Here is an 18,438-nt window from a genome sequence, read left to right as displayed (position 1 = left end):
AATAGGCTCTGACATTTCAGGTACACAGAGGCCAAATCAGCCCACACAGAGGCCCAAACAGCCCCTACCAGCCCACTAAATACTGACTTTCTATGTCACCTTATAGCAGCCCCTCTGGCATTTTCCATTACACACAGATTGCTAGTCTGGGCCTGCCTGTGCTACAATCGACTTATTTATCGACTTATTTATCAGATTTAAGATGGTAATACCTCATCTTATCTCAACTGCATTCACTGTTGTTTTAATAGGGGAAAAATACTTTTCATGTCACATGAACTGAAGGTCTTTCTAATATTTTTTTACAGATGAAAAATTATCAGACTACTGAGAGGTTTAACATGAAAGTATTTAGGTTTATATATAAAGTATATAAAGGTCCCTATGGGGATCTGAAACCATCAGATGCAAATAAAGACAGAAGAGGATCCAATGTAAAAGAGTGCTGGCCCATCTCCATAATTTCATTTGTTTCACTATGTAACACATTACATTCAGTATATTATATAAAAATTATATAAAAGTTATGTAAAAATATTGTCACATTACAAACAAAGTACAACAGTACTACAACGTAGAACGTGTATGTTATTTTGAACAGAAAGACTTATTTATCCGTTTATGCGTTTATTTATACGACTAAGAGCAAGGCAAAGTGAAATACCACTCAAAGACCTATCCTAATTAAATTCTACAATTCACCCGTAAACTTGCATTTTTAAAGTTTTCATGATATAAACCATATGATAAATCCTTGTGGAACTAAATCAGTATCCTAGTGGTTAGGTTTGTTGTCCTTTAAAAAGATACTTCCTGGTAGCACAAAGTAATTGCAGTACGGGTATGGGATCAATTATCCTCAACCCGTTATCCAGAAAGCTCCAAATTACAAAAAGAACGTCTCCCAAAGACTCCATTTTATCCAAATAATCCACGTTTTTAAAAATGATTTCCTTGTTCTCTGTAATAATAAAACAGTAGCTTGTACTTGATCCAAACTAAGATATAATTAATCCTTATTGGAAGCAAAACCAGCCTATTGGGTTTATTTAATGTTTATGTGATTTTCTAGTAGACTAAAGGTGGCCACAGATGTAGAGATCCACTCCCCTATATGCCCACATTGAAGTGGGCAATATTGGGCTGATCCAATCGTGGGCCCTAGGGCCCAACGATCGGATCAGAATGGAGGCCAAATGGGTGGTCGGATTGTGGGACTGTATCAAAGATGCGGCCGGAATCCGACAGGATTTTCTAACCTGCCCAATCGGCATCTGCCTGACTTTCGGCCAGATATCGATCGGGAAAGCTGATAAGCTGCCAACTTGGTCTGTGGCAGCTTTTATCAGCCTGTGTATGGGGGCCTTTAAGGTAGGAAGATACAAATTACGGAAAGATCCGTTATCCGGAAAACCCCAGGTCCCATGTATTCTGGATAAAAGGTCCCATACCTGTACTATGTTTTTAGTGGCAATTCTGAAATGGGCACTATAATGGTAGATTTCCAATTGTGGTCCAACATTTGGATAACTCCCAACTGAATCGAAAATGTTATAGGCAGATGAAAACAGTTTGTTATAGGCAGATGATTACAGTTCCCTATGCATAGATTGCTTCCCCCAGCCATCCATTAACTACTAGGACATTCCTTATCTTTATAATATATTGCAAATGTTTTAAATGGTGTTTGGTGTAACCTCTTCCTCTTTAGTCACACAATAAATATAGAAGCATAAGAGGCAGCTTTCACCACACACTTGGGTTTCAGATGGGGAAGTGAAAGCTGAAATAGGAACAATACAAACTACTTCCATAATGCCTTCAGGCCAGAAACCTACTACACTGATATCATAGCACTTAACCACTTGGTAGCTGGAATAAGGTTAAGTAATAATTAAAGGTCTCCATAATCACAATATTACAAGAGATTGCTGGAAAGGCATCCTATGCTGGAAGAGCTGCAGCAATTAACTATTGGAAGTGATTACAGTGGCATTAAAAACAACCCATTGCTTCTGCTCCCCAAACTAGATACAATATGCAAAACATTAATTTTAATATAAAAACTGTATTTTGTTATACAACGATGGAAATAAACATTGTTTAGTACTTGTATAAGATTTTAAAAGCGATACTGTCATTTTATGGCTTGAATTGCATTAAGCAAAGTCTATCTTATTAATGGTTGTTATTTGGAACAGTCAAAGCGATGGAGGCAATAAAAACTTTGAAGGTCATGCAGTGAATTCATGAATACTGATAAGCTAAATCTCAAGAACAGCTAAAAGGAGGGAAAGTAGTACAAAGGGGGTTATACCCCAAATTTACTTATGGGCAGACAATTGCTGCTGAGTGTTTTCTCCTTTCAGATCTAAATGCAGTATGTTACACAAGCCTTATATGTGTATGCACTTTGTCCTATTATGAGGATTTTGAAACCCTTTGTTTCATAATTGAATTCCTTCAGTGTAGAAAGATCTGATGACTTATTGCACAACCCCTTCCCTTTTTAATGGTGAAGAAATGCATTTACAGTAGATTTACAGTGTTATGGGATTAATAAGATCAGGGTATTCTATTCCCACTGCCCTAAGTACGCGTCCAAGGAATGATTACAATTGAGGTCACTGCAGGGGCAATCGTAATGTTTTTGTCCCAAACCCACTGAGCTGGAAATCGCATGGGCAGCACAATGATTGCAGTCAGGCCAGTGGATTCTGGCAAATGCCAGAGGGGCTGCTGGAAGATGCCATAGACCAGTGATCCCCAACCAGTGGCTCACAAACATCATGTTCCTCACCAACCTATTGGATGATGCTCCCAGTGGCCTCAAAGCAGATTGTTATTTTTAAATTCCTGGCTTGGAGGCAAGTTTTGGTTGCATAAAAACCAGGACAGACAGTCGCTATTGATTGAGCTGAGGGGGATGTTTGGCCCTCTGTGTACTGGAAATGCCAGGGTTGGTCTATATTCCGATTGCAGTCACCCTGTGTGCCATTTATTTACTTCAAGGAGTGGTTCAGCTTTGCGGTAACTTTTAGTATGTTATAAAATGGGTAATTCTAAGCAACTTTTAAATTGCCCTTCATTTTTTCTTTTGTATAGTTTGTGAATTATTTGCCTTCCTATTCTGACTTTTTTCCAACTTTTAAATGGGGGTCACTGACCCCATCTAAAAATCAAATGCTTTGTAAGGCTACAAATGTATTGTCATTGCTACTTTTTATTACTCTTCAAGTCCCTTCCTATTCATATTCAAGTCTTTTATTCAATTTAGTGCATGATTGCTAGGGTAATTTGGACCTTAGCAACCAGATTGCTGACCCTACAAACTGGAGAGCTGCTGAATAAAAAGCTACGTAACTCAAAAACCACAAATAATAATAAAAAATGAACACCAATTGCAAATTGTCTCAGAATACCACTCTCTATGTCATACTTAAAGCTAATTCAAAGGTGGACAACAACTTTAAGGCCACAGGTTTAAAAGTGTTAGTAAGACCCCCACGGCACTGCTCACCTAGGCATTGCTCAGCCTCCTTTGCTCACAGGGATCCTACTGTATAAACACTGCACTTCTGTTCTTGCTTACATGTTTTACCTATAGCTACACTATACCTGTACCCATCAAACCCAAAAGGTAAATGTTTAGTTTCTGGTTCACTTCAAACCCCCCCTTCTTATAAATGAAAATATCGTTAGCTATTTATTTAACTGGGGAGACATTATAAACCAAGTGTTGCTGAAGAATCAGATCTGGTGTTCTCCTAGGGTTTGACCAATAGATGAATATGATTTGTTATTGCCTCCTTCTGTGAGTTGGAAAGCTGCCCTAAATCTATGTCCAAAGCACTAGTAAAATGCTGTTCTTTAGACTTTTTTAGGAACAACGTTTCAGCCAGTGGAAATTACTATCTAATGTTCTTATTACACTATGGTCAATTTTATCAGGTGCCAGTCAACAGACTCCCCTTACTCACCGGGTAGGTTTCCACCTGGCTGGTATTTTACCAGCCTGGCTGGTAAAAATGCTGGTTGATCCCAATGTTATTAATAGGGAAAAATGATAAATATATACCGGGTCGGACTGGGGGGCCCAGGGCCCACCGGGACTAATGTCCAGGGCCTCCTCCGACCCCCCTACTATGATGTGCCGAGCGTGCATCCATGAAGGCACTCGGCGCTCCTAAATTGCGCTGTGCGGTGCCTAAAAAAAAGGTTTTTTTTTGTCTAACCCAATCTGCAGAGGGGACTGGTCTGGCAGGGGCCCATTAAGGGTCGGGGCCCACCGGGCTTAGTCCGACACTGAAGGTGTCTAAAAAAGCTGGTACGTTTTTCCAGGAAAGGTGGCAACCTTCCACTGGGCCACCATGATGCCCAGGGCTGGACTGGCAATCTGTGGGTTCTGGCAAATGCCATAGAAAGTCAGTATTTAGTGGGCTGGTGGGGGCTGTTTGGGCCTCTGTATGGGCTGTTTGGGCCTCTGTGTAACTGAAATGCCAGGGCTTATTTAAATTCTCAGCCAGGACCTGATTCTGCCCATTTGTCCATATTTCATTGAAGAGTTGCAAAGATGGATCTGTATTCTCTCAAGGCATAGGGCCTTCCTCACCTTTTTGTACCTGTATTGATTGTGATGTTTGTTACTCCATATATTCTATATATGTAATTCATGTGATGTAGTTGTATAATCACATTTACATTAGAGTGCTACGCAATATGTTGGCGCTATATAAATACATGTTAATAATAATTCTCTAACTATCCCTTGGTTATTTTACCTCCCAGAGGCACCTTATTGAAAGGCTACAGTCCCTCATTAACACCTATGTTTATTCATGCACAGTAAGAAGCGCTTCGTGAGGTACCTAATACATTCTAGTCAATGGAGCGTTTGAAAGTTTTGAAAAACATTAGTTCTGTGTTTATCGACCTACGGGGAGATACAGCTATCAACTACATCGACCCCGGCTGCAAGAAGACCCCGTGATGATGTGCGTGGGACAAAGTTCGGCCTGCTGCTGTGTATATGATAATTCAATACTTGTGTGAGACATTAGCACTGTCCTAGGATATGATGTTATGCTCATAAAGCGGAAGGTACCACTACTAGATTGTACAGGGGGTTCCTGCTCTTAATACACTTCTATACCCCTGTCTGGCTGGTACGCAGCAGGCCATGCATATTCATAGCGCAGTTCAATACAGCTGTCGTGACGCTGGTTAGAAAACCCCCGTCCTGCCTGAGAGCAGGGGAAGATATTATTTCTCTTCGTACATTCCTAAGGCCCCAGACATGAACGCCCAGTGCTTCCTGGTAGTTTTTTTTTTCTAACTGGGGGAGGGGCGGCGCATTAGGCAAGGCAAAACTATAGACTGTACAGATAAGGGCTGTACAGCTACAGTAGGTTCAGCCCTCTGCTCCCTGCTGCTCACTGATCTCGCTGTATAATAACATACATTGGCTTAGGGAACTAATAATCCTGCCTGAAGTCTTGCTTAGCACCATGCCTTGGCTGTTCAGCTCACAGTCTGCTTGCCTATGAATAATGTGAGAGGTAAGTTCCTACAATCTTTCATACTTTGTCTCTTATTTAGAATCTCTATGTCTATGCCAATAAGTGTCAGAAGAGTTGTGTCACTGAGTGTTGCGTCTGAACAGGACATTCTGTGCGTCTGCAACTGTAGGGAAACTACAGGGGTGTCAGCAGCTGGCAATAGCCCCATCTTAATCATAGGGACCCATTTGGGGGGGGGTAACCCTAAATGAAAGTGAAAAAGACACTGCATCACAGCTGTTTTGTATCGAACCTTCATCCCTCCAGCTGTAGTCGAACTGCAACTCCCCGCATCCTGCTGACAGCAGCTGGAGGGTAAAAAGTTAAACAAGTTAAAAGGACGTATTGCTCAACAGCTGTTCAGTACTTTTAATTTGATGTCCAGCATCCAGCTGTAGTTGAACTTCAACTGGCTGTTTAATGTAATTGCCTACCCCAGGGCACTGCTAGTGACTTGTCAACTGTCGTAAACTACAGCTCAGCAAATCCTAGGACAATAGGAGTTGTAGTGCAGAGAACTGGCAGGTCCCACAACCCCAATTAGCTGTCTGACAGACTGGTGATGTATCACATTCAATACTGCAGATGCTATTGAACTGTCAGGGCTGTCAGGGTGCCGGGAGTAGCTATATGGATATGAAAAACAGGTACAAGCTACCAGCAGTGAAAATGTTAAACCACAGGAACCAATTCTCTTAAGTTTATTGCTTCGTTTTCCTAATGAGCTATTTTGTTATAGAAAAGTGGCAGCTACTGTACCCTATTTGTTATTGTTTTGGGGGCCTGTAATCTAGAGGCCACATCTCTGCTTTGAAAGGTTAAATTGCCTGCTACTGCATATAAATTATGCATGACATGTTTAGCTGGCTTTCCATGTAGGGAAAGTGCTATATTTCACTAGCGAATGGTACTTGCCAGGTCTAGATGATGCCTCTCTTTAGTGTTTTCTATAGAATACTGAATGCTGAAACCCTTTTTATGTCATGGAACGAGACTTCTCAGAATGCGGGACACTGAAATGATCATGTTTACAGCTGCCCAGAATGGGGAAATTTGTGCAACTACCGAAATATTTGGGGGGTTGTCTTTCCTTTAATCGAAAGGCATTTTTACAGTCAAGATTGCATTAGGGTAATATTAAGTGAGTAACGAGAATGTGATGAATTTAACCTATTTGATTCAATCACTGCATTATTGCTAACATACTTTAATTGGATATCAAAATATTCATAAACTGTTATATGGAGCAGGCATATGGAAAATGATTTGAGAGTAATAGTACAGACATCAAACATAATAAATATAAATAAATATAAATTCATATTCAAAGATTGTACTACGTGCTAAGATACACTAGAGGAAGGATGTTTCTTAGAGCTTACAATCTATGCACTTTATTGAGACTTTAATCAAAAATAGCTTTGCAAAGCTCACTGAGAGAAAATTGATTCCTTTAGCCGAAAGGGACATGGTCGTTGAATGTAGTGCCATTTGTTTCTTTCTTTATAGAAATGCTGCCCAATTATAAAGAGTTTGTTGTTTAATTATTTATTCTATGTGTTGTTAATAGGTAACAATTTACTATTTGAGATTCTGAAGTTATCCTAAAGATAACTTTTGAAATGTATATATAGGCAACAGGGTGTGGATTATTTGTTCTGTTACTAAGTATAACTGATGGAATCCCTAGGCACCTTTTATATATCCACAGCTCTTCTGCATTATTTGTACAGGGAACAATGTACACCCTATTGTAAATAAAGTACCCCCTCTTGTAAAATATAAGGATATTATAAGTCACAGAGGAGTACTAGGACCATATAAAAACAAGAATGCCAAGTGTTTTTATACAGGTCATGGAACTTCGAGGAGAATTCTAATAACCTCATATTTTGCATCAGGGGTTACTTTATTTGTTATAATATACAAGTTTCAGTGAGCCATATGACAGAAATGACATCACAAAGCTACGATTATAACCATGACATCAGTAAGCACCGTTTATAAGGATATAATTTACAGGATATTCGTGGCTCTTGTGTATTTATTATAAAAACTTACTTAAGAGTTCCATGACCATGGAATGTTTATATACAGGTCATGGAACTCTGAGGCGATTTCTAATATCCTCATATTTTACAACAAATATTACATTTATTTGTTATCATGCTCAAATTTCAGTGAATCGTGACACAAATTACCGATTATAACTGATGACATCACTATGCACTGTTTATAAGCATATCTTTGCAGGATATTCATGGCTCTTGTGTGTTACGTACATATAATTTTCTTTCCTGATGCGCAAACTGTGGGGCTAGCCAGTTATAGTGAATTTTGGGGAGAATGACTGCTCTGTTGTTACTCCTGGACCCCCAGACAAATGCAATCAGTTAGGGTTATATTTAGTTTGACCTCTTATTTCCTGTTTAGATAAAAACAGAATCCCTTTGACATAATCCCTTTAAGGCATAAAGTATTCATTTTTCATTTTTTATTGTATTTGTTTGAGGTTCAGGTTTGCAATTGTACATGGGGCATTTTGTTCTCGCTCATTGGCAGATGCCAAAACACCTGCAAATACTCCCCCCTAGTAATCCTCATATTCCCCCTATAAAACTTTTTTTTTTTTAGCAATTATAAGGTTAGAGTATGGAGGAGTATTTGCAAGCATTTCGTTATCCTCCTGTTTTTGAATAAATATGTGAAACTGGCAGATGACCATTTATGGAGGCAACTAGACCTTGTTGGCATCAATTTTCTGAAAATCATGAACTCATTTCTAAAGAAATGTAATATTTGAAGTAATGAAGAACATGTAAATAGTCTTTGCTGCTATCCCCTGTTGTTTTATGCATTCTCTGGGTTTTGGGCTAGGGGTCAGCCCTACAATGTGAGAACTTTGAACCCTAAGAAAAAACAAAATATTTTTAAGCAGCACTGGAGAATGTCACCTAATGGCTATAAATATTATAGGGATAAAGTAACTCATTGAATTACAGAAAATCCAACAATGGAGTTTATTTTACAAGTCACCAACTAGTAGCCTAATGGAAATGTTTATCTCTGCCTATTGTTATATGCAACTATGTTGTGTTTTGGCTGCACCACACATAGTCTGCATACTAGTGTAACAAAAAAAAATGTTTCTTTATTTATGGATGTGTAAAATGTTTATTTAACCCACACAGTCCTAACATACCTACAATTTGATTGCCTGGTTTAACACTTTACCCAAAATAACACCTGATTACTATGGGGCATGGAACAACATACTGATGTAATGTCCTAAAACCTGTATAGTTTAAAAGTGCTATAGGCCCTGAATTATTTTATTTAAGCATTTAGAGGAAGGTCTTCTGTACAGGGATCTCTAATCCCATTTTTATACTGTTATCCATATATAATGTAAAGTGCTGCATAACTCATGGGTGCTATATAAATACAAATGCTGCTATTTATTGTTTTCATAATATTTGACATATAATAGTTATCAAATAATGAGGTGAGCAATGATATGTTCAAGACAAGGCATAGGCCTCTAAATTAAAGAGCAACTGATACTGCCTTAAAAGCAAAGGGTGTGTAAGTAAATAGTCAAAGTAAGTAGCAAAGACAGATGCATCGATACATAGTCACACCTTTTGAGTCATTGATTTGCTGATACATTATATCTGTTTACCAGGAAATTCTGCTGCCTTGTATACTGTAACAATGAAGTGAATTGTGCCATATATAACATTGTTTTAAAGGGGTTTTTCACCTCTGGGATAACTTTGAGCATGACGTAGAGAGTGATATTCAGAGACAATTCGCAATTGGTTTTATTTTTTATTATTTTGTGGTTTTGGGTCAGCAGCTCTCTCATTTGCAATTTCAGCAATCTGGTTGCTAGGGTCCAAATTATCTTAGCAGCTATGCATTGGATAACTAATGGTGTACCACCCTTTTACATGTGTTTGTTGCCTGTTCTTGGAATAGTTGATAGCTACTACTCATATATTAGGTAACCTCAGTGTTTTTCCTTCCTTTCATGGGTTGTTAATCCTTAACATTTTGTAAACATTATACATAGTAGAACTCATTTACAAATAGTGGCACAGGGAATAAAAGTGTAAAAAACAGATACAAGCCTCCGTGTATTTTTGTATCAATATAAAAATCCACAAGTGGAGCAAAAGGACCTGCAATTTCCCATTTGTTTGGTAGCGCTGTATTTATGAGGGGCGATCTGGGGGAGGCACATAGAATCCCACATTCAGCCCCCTACCCATTGCCAAACGTGTCAACCAGACGTACATATTAAATTACCACAATTGTGTTCGTTTTGTAATCTGTTCTTTTAGCTAGTGCCAGTGAATCCCAACTAAATGAAATGGGTATAAAAAGTATAGGCTGGGATGAAAATGAGATGGAGAGAATAAAAGAAAATTACAACTAATTTGAGCCATATTTGATAGATTTAAATAATTAAGAAGCCAAAATTATGTTTTTTTCCATGCAAATAAATTTATGTTGATTCAGGCTAGGCTAGGTTATTCTTTTCTTTGAATCATCATACTCTCTAGGTCATCTTCAATTTGTTTTGTAGTCTGTCAGTCAAACCACTCTCTGGTTCATTAGTTCAGCAAAGTTAGCAACCAGATAGCAGTGTAAGTGCTGTGGATACCAATAGCAGCTGTTTGTTATACAATATATAGTTAGACCTTTTTCATTAGCTGCGTTTTAATCCTTATATCCCTAGGAAATATGCTTTTAACCCTCTTACTCAGGATTTTTAATAAAGCAAAACAAGCAATTTTTATTGCATTTTATAGAGATAAATCTTTTGGCCCAAGGGTTTACATGGTAAATTTATTATATATTTGAAAGGAGTGCAGAAGGTGCAGGCTTTCTCTTTTCATGTACCAGTTTTCCTGTAGTACAGAGATGTGTCAATGGTTTTCATCTCTGGAAGGTTAAGTTCATAGTTTTCACATTCATAGTTTTCAGTCAAGCATTACATACCAAGGAGAGAGGCAAAATCAGGTGTATTTAGTGATGGTGGAATAGTGGATTAGTGAGAACTATATGGAAAATAGCTCAGGGTGGGGGACAGTGCTAAAGCCCCCAACATTTTCTGTAATTGTGAGATTAGACTGCCACATTTTCAAGCAATAGAGATGTGATATACTTTTGCACTACCTCAATTAGTCACTTACAATAGAGGGGAGTTTGGGAAATTTGTCTGTGTTGCCGAGCTACTACAAATCACCCTTTATGCTGCTTAGGAAATTTGTTTATTTTAACAGAAAATAAATTTTACGTTTTATTAAATAAAATTTGTAACATTCCTTTTTTTAAATACTACGAAATACTATTAATTTAAGCTTGGATTGTATATGGTGAGCATCCTGCATTTCTTCAGTAGAATGTGTTTGTTAGTAGAGATCACAATGCAGGGTTGAAAAAACACCACTGGGGCCTAGGCCAAAGACGCATTTATTACTAATGGCAGAAGAAAAATACTTGTTCATTGTAGACTTTGCTTTGACAGCAACATTGAGTAAAAATATTGGGTAGCCGCAGCCATTTCTATGTAAATTTTAAGAAATAATTGCACACAAAGAAGGAGGTAGGACTTATAAGGACAAAGAAAAAGCACTGCTGTCTGGGGAATACATCCTTTCTGCCACAGAGAAGAGCTTTAACTGATCAGGTCTATGGTGGTAGGGCTAGTGAAGGGTGAATTTCTCCCGTTCACAAAACCGTGAAAAATTAGAGAAATGCAAAAATTGATGCCCGAGTCAGTTTTGACGATTGCGTCTATTTCGATGATGGTATTAAAGTCAATTGGCGTCCGCATAGTGTTAATCCGCAATGGTTTTGACATGAGCGACTTTTCCGACGCACGTCCAAAAAATTTCCCAGGAGTTTTGCGAATTTATTCGCCAGCAGTGAAATGCAGAAATTCCCTGCAAATTTGCGTCTGCCAAATTTATTGGTTTATCACTAGTTAGGGCACATCACCAGCCAAAGTCCTGTTCTAACCTGACCACTCTCTGGTAAGCCACACCCCATTTCTCAGTGGTAACTCGTATTGTACCTTAAAAAACAGCTATTTTTGTAATTATCTGAAAACTGGATATACTTGTTATCATTCTTCTTATTGTCGCTAAAATATTATTATTAATATTATTACATTTGTTTATACATATTTTACATCTACAGAAATTAACATTTTAAGGACCAGCAGGATCTGACCTTCCATTGGATTTGTATGGTTCTCAGTCTGCCTTAAAGCAACAGTAACACCAAAAATGAAAAGTGTATCAAAGTAATTAAAATTTAATGTTCTTCACTGGTAAAACTGTTGTGTTTACTTCAGAAAGACTAATCTAGTTTATATAAACAAGCTGATGTGTAGCCATGGGGGCAGCCATCCAAATGGAAAAAAGGGAGAAAAGGCACAGGTTACATAGCAGATAACAGATAAAATACCATTGTATTGGATAGGGCTTATCTGTTATGTGATATTTAACCTGCGCCCTTTCTTCTTTTTTCCAGCAGCTTGAATGGCTGCCCCCATGGCTACACAGCAGCTTATTTATATAAACGATATTAGTCTTTGTGAAGTAAACGCACAGCTTTTAAGAGTGCATTCTAACAGTATGTTATATGTTAAATACTTTAAACTGCTTTTATTTTTTTGTGTTACTGTTCCTTTAAGGGCCCCATAGACTGTGCAACATTTGTATAAATGCTTAAATATAATGTGAAGATGCAGCATGATAAATAATGATCCCACTACATATAAAACCTTGCACAGCACTGGCTTAGATAATAAAACACGTTTATGTAAACAACATAGTGGTCTGTTATATTTCCTCCCCAGTCTGTGCTTTAAGGTTGTGACAATTCTAAAGCTGTTCAACAAAGTTATTCCATGTTGCTATTAATCCTTAACAGCTTTTGGGCAGAGCAGGGACAGGGACAGCTTTATAGAGAAGTACAGATTTATAGGAAACCTTGGGATGTCACGTATTGTATGAAAACAATAATGATAGTCAACACAATCTATTAAATTTAAATGTTCACAGAGTTGATTTTAAAGCACAAATTACTAGTTAGCAATTGTTTCAAACAAATTAAAAATCAAACTGTATAATTTGCATGTGGGGTGGGGTAGAATAAGGTTCTCGGAGAAGCAGCTTGGCATTCAGACAGGGGAGGTTCAGGCCCACCTAGGAACTAACAGAAAGTGATAAATAGGTTGTTTTGGGTGTTGTAACACTTGCTAGATAAATTTATTTTAAGGAAAAAAATGGCACTGTTGTTTGAGATATGACGAAAGACTGATATAGTTAAGGTGTTACAAAGTTGAATTCCTTCCACTTTACAAAACATACATGCAGGTTAATTGGCTGCTGTGAAACTGACCCTGCTGTGTGTTTTTTGTAGAGGCAGGGGCCTTAGATTGTAATCACCATTGGGGAAAGGATTGCTGAAAATGATGAAAATTGTCTGTAAAGCAATATATAAATTTACTGGTAAATCAATAGAGCATACTTATAAAAACCTTAAATTGTTAGCTGTTTTTAAATGACTGAAATGTAATATATTTAAGAGAGAACCCAAGTTGACAGATTGGTTAATGCAGTAGAAAAATGCTTAATATTAAAAACAGTAGTTTTTAAAGTAAAAAAATGAATGATATTGTTGGGAATAATGAAGCAAAGGGCTTTGCATCCTCACTAAAGGACATGTAAGTTAATAATGTTGTAACAATACATGCTAAACATACAGTATTTATTAGTGCATCAAAACATGTGATTCAGGGTAGAACTACACGGGTATTTTGACATCCGATACCTTCTGTCGGATGTGCCAAATCTAAGGTAAGTAATAGGAATGTCGGACATTGTCGCAGCGTGCATCCGACACTGCACGACACGACTTTGCATGTTGTGTCTTCATCCGACAGTTGTGTCGTGTTGGATGCACGCTGCGTCAACATTTGACATTCCTATTACTTACCTTAGATTCCGCACATCCAACTTGACGCCTTACGTCGGAACAGAAGGTATTGGATGTCAAAAAGCCCATGTAGTTCTACCCTTAGGGTGTCCAACCTGCTCATGTAAATAGAAAATGAGGAAACAAAACCACTTCATTTTCTTCATAATGAGCACAATATGTTTCCATTAGTAGAGGTGCATTATAGGAATCAGAGGGTGATGTCTCAGAGTTTGTAGCATGTATGAATATCTTACTTCTATACACCCCAGTTGTATTCCGAATTATGACAGGTAACTTATTGTTGCCGATGGTTTCCGAGAGAGCCCAGGTAGAGTTGTTCAACACATGATACAGATCAATATTGCAGGGGAAATGTGAGTATGGAAAGTAATGTTAAACATGCAGGAGTTTGTGCTACATGATGCTCTCTGTTGCAATCCAGTTGTACCTGTGTGTGTAGTAATTGATCAGAGGGCTAAAAGGGTTTGTAATAGTGATCAGTTTTATTTATGGATATTCATATTTTCTAAAAATGTAGTGGCACAATGGATGGCCTAGTGATTCTTATGTGATGACATCTCAACTGGCAGTGCATTCTTAAATGCTTTAAGAGGATCGACCCAAACATGACCATAAGTATCATAGTTGGGCATTCAGGACTTGTAGATAATGAAGTAATAAAGATTCTTTCCAGCTTTCAAACGGGGGTCACTGACCCCATTTAAAAACAAATTCTCTGTAATGGTTCAAATGTATTGTTATTGCTACTTTTTGTTACTTATTTTTCTATTCAGGCCGTCTCCTATTCATATACCAGTCTCTTATTGAAACCAATGAGCTAAATAACTCAAAAACCATAAATAATAAAAAATTAAATTCAACAACAAATTGTCTCACTCTCTACATCATTCTATAAGTTAATTTAAAAGTGAACAACCCCTTGAAACTTTGGACAAGGGTTATTCAAATCATGTTACATTTTGTGATTGTATTGTGCAGCTGTTTTTTGTGCATAGAATGTTATTACTGTGTGCAAAGTGTTTCATACCACATTTAAAAAAAAAAGAAATTACTTTTGACTTTTACATTTATAAAGCCAAAAATATGTATTTTTATTTTGGTAATAGCTGCAATAAACTAGAGGTGAACAGTCACTTTTCAACCTTATGGTTATCCAATGAATTGGTCCTTTCTATTTTTTTTCTAATTTGGACAAACCAACTGCAATCCAAACTGATCCTGGAATGGTTTGCACGACTACTCTCCCTTTCCATGGCAGACAACCGATATACTGTCTGCTCTGCCAAATCTGGCACATATAGCTGTTTCAAGTCCAAAGATAAAAATGAAAAACTGAGCTATTTTTGTCATTAGACAAGCAAAAATTTGTTCTTGCATACTATAAAAGTGACATGAATGTGATAGTGTTCAATGGCTGACTGGAGCATTCAGGACTCTGGCTGTCAAGCAAACATTTCATGAATGATGCTGAAAATGCCAGGCGTATTCATATGCCATGAAAATGTACATGGTTGTTTACACATTACAGGAAGGCAAAGTGTCATGGAGTAATAACTATTAAACCAGTGTGTTTCAAGGGTAGGATCTAAGTAGGTGTTCTGCACTACCCATTGTATATAGAGTGTGAAAAGTTTAGGGGATATTTAATTGGAATTTTAATTCGATTCAGCAGAGTGAAGATCCAAGAGCCACACTGAAAGATTTTCTTAAAATTATGACATGGCATGATCCCAACGTCCTGTTTTCAGTGTAAAACGTTTTTCGTTATAAATTTGAATTCTCTTTCTGTGATTCACTTGGTTATTACAAGGTATGTACCTAAAAGGGGTCACCTTCTGAGGGGGGTGGGGTTGGATCAGTGGTAGGTGGGACTCAACTTGAAGGCCAGTTACAAGAATTGTGGAAATTACCCTTTTTTCTAGATACACTTTAAAAGCCGAGCTTGAACATCAGTTAAGGTGAGATTTTGGTCCTAGCTATTCATGAAAATATGTCTGGATGACTGATTTGCTGTATCTATACTAATTTCATGATCTAAAAATGGCCCTGACCAAAGGTTGTACGTTAACCTTTACACTAACTTTTGGTATGTTATAGAATGGCTAATTCTAAGCAACTTTCATGAATTGTTTTCTTTTTTATAGTCTTTTAATTATTTGCCCTCTTCTTCTGACTGTTTCCAGCTTTCAGATGGGGGTCACTGCAAATGTATAGTTATTGCTACTTTATATTACTCATCTTTCTATTCAGGGCTTCTCCTATTCATATTCCAGTCTTTTATTCATATCAGTGCATGGTACTATTTAAATTTGGATCCTAGCATCCGGATTGCTGAAATAGGAAACTAGAGAGCTGCTGAATAAGAAGCTAATATAACTCAAAAGCCACAAATAATAAAAAATGAAAATAAGTTTCAAATTGTCACAGAAAATCACTCTCTACATTATATTAAAAGTAAATTTAAATGTGAACAACCCCTTTAAAACCTTCAAAGCTGGCCTGGCCAAACATTGAACCATATAAACTATAAATAAGAATGATCTGTACTGCAAAAGTATATTTTAACTTCTGTTTGGAGGTGAATATTAATTCTCCCCCTCAGTTAGTGTCATATTTCAACTACAAAATATAACAAGGAACAGCTAAGTTTTCATCTTGTTGTCTGGATATTTTATCCATACATATAACTTAGAGGCAAAATGCAACTTAGACGTAAAGGGAGAGACATAATTTAGCTATGGCTGAAACACAACTCTTAAGAACACAAAAATCATCTAGCAATCTTTGGATAGAGTTGTAATTATGTGTCATGTATGGGTCAAGACAACTTCACAGTAATTAAATTACAAGTCACAAAGCTGAATTGCAAGTACCCTAATGCAGAACTTACAAGTGTGCCAAAAGCATTTATATGAAAACAGAAAAATATTTTAAGGCCCACATAGAGGTTAAAATGGTTAGACATTGCGTGTAAAATGTACAGATGAAACTGTGTTAATGCCATTTGTAAGTGTGTGTTTTGTATCTTTGCTCTTTTTGAAAAAGGAATCCATCAGTGGAAACATTTAGGCTGTAGTATCTTTTAAAGAAAATGAACACTAACCTGTAATAAATTGTATTTGCTTCAGTGCATAGACTTCCAGAAGTGCCTGGTGTCTGACCTTTGCATTATCCACAATTGCCCACCTCACTGCAATGATGAAAGAAGTTCAGTCCAGAGAGTCATTCATGTGTACTCTAATAGAGAGATGTGTCTCCAAACCTAATTTAATTCAAGGATTTGCTGCTGAAACATCTATTATACTAGACAGGTCAATTTCTACCCTTGGTACTACCTAAAATTAGATTTTTTTTAATCTTGATAGATTTGTCACTGAATTATGTTGTATGTTAATTTTAATCAGTATTATAAAAAGATAAGGCTGATTAAAGATCCAGTATAAGAAGCCACATTTGTGTCATGTTCCCTCTTTTTCTATGTCCTTTCCAGACTGCTTGTTATTGCTGTTTTAGCGACATTAATATTCAAAGCTTGCCAAATGCTAGGGTTTAAATATGGATTTAAAGAACCTCCTCCTGCTAATTATGGGAAAAACAGGACTCTGACCCCTTCAAACATAGCTGTGACAGAAAATAGTAGTGTTCTACCCTGCCATGTTAGCAATTATAACAGAGGCTATCCACCAGCCAGTTCTGCTTCATTGATAGTTATAATTACCGCACTACACACACACACTGTTTTAGTTTTCGGATTAGGGAATTTTTTCTCCTTAAATTAAAGATATATATATACACAGGCAGATGTTTTAGAATATTGAGATGGCCCTATTTATCTGCAAATTGCCAATTTACCTTGGCCTTTTTAAAAATAAAAAAATAAGCAACACCAAACAAGTAGGAAAATACTTCAGAATGCATTGCATATATGGATTCATTATGATGGAACATGAAAGAAAACAAACACTTTTAAAAATAAAATAGAGGAACTATGGTTTTTGCACTAACTGAAATTAGGGATGCACTGAATCCAGGATTCGGTTCGGGATTCGGCCAGGATTTGGCCTTTTTCAACAGGGTTCAGGCGAATCCTTCTGCCTGGCCGAACCAAATCCAAATCCTAATTTACATATGCAAATTAATAGCGGGGAGGGAAATCACGTGACCTTTTGTCACAAAATAAGAAAGTAAAAAATGTTTGCCCCTTCCCACCCCTAATTTGCATATGCAAATTAGGATTCGGTTCGGTATTTGATTCAAAATATCCAAAATAGTGAACTCGGTGCATCCCTAACTGAAATAATAGACAGGACACATTATTAGCAGAAGCCCATGTTTATTTACATTATATTACATGCTGAATACAAGTTCCACAGCTCATCTAGTATTCCATTAAATGAAGATGAGTTTATTCACGAGTTCTTCATTGTACCACCCACAGGCCCAAAAAGTGGGTTGAAAAGTGATGCTTTTGCTACTACAATAATGTTGATGTTTCTGCTATGGAATTATCTACTGAATGGTTACATCTCAAAAATGAATATTGCACAAGACCATAGGCAACCATATCAGATGCCAAATGCTGAATTATTCATCGCACTAGCATTTCGAGAGCTGTCAAACTAAAATGAACATATTTTTTCATCAAAATGTGATCATTAATCTGCTCTGAACATGAGCTGTGTGATCTTGCCTTGTAATTCAAGTTAATAAGTAAGGATTGACTCCTTTACACTGGTATCTTTAACAAAGATATCTGTAAAAAACTGTTTTACAGGTGTTATTATTTTTTATACTGATGCGCAGATATATTCATCCACATTTAGCATATCCAATTTATTCCTGCAGCTAGTTATTCGGCAAT

General features: G+C 37.1%; 1 protein-coding gene across 16 annotated transcripts in view; it reads left to right on the top strand.

The window, feature by feature from the left end:
• The first annotated feature begins 5,378 nt into the window (after window positions 1-5,378).
• Window positions 5,379-18,438, top strand: part of LOC108717051 (muscleblind-like protein 1) — a 115,294-nt gene continuing 102,234 nt past the window's right edge. For 5 of the 16 annotated variants that reach the window (XM_018263788.2, XM_018263787.2, XM_018263783.2 and 2 more), the window contains exon 1: window positions 5,379-5,558. The gene's annotated coding sequence lies outside the window, so the exon portion shown is untranslated. The remainder of the gene's footprint in view (window positions 5,559-18,438) is intronic. The other 11 variants (XM_041563372.1, XM_018263790.2, XM_041563371.1 and 8 more) reach the window with 3 other exon arrangements.

Source organism: Xenopus laevis, chromosome 5L (assembly GCF_017654675.1).
Source record: "Xenopus laevis strain J_2021 chromosome 5L, Xenopus_laevis_v10.1, whole genome shotgun sequence".
Lineage (NCBI taxonomy): Eukaryota > Metazoa > Chordata > Amphibia > Anura > Pipidae > Xenopus > Xenopus laevis.
Note: the sequence above shows the minus strand (reverse complement) of the source record. Positions and strands in the feature narration are given on the sequence as shown.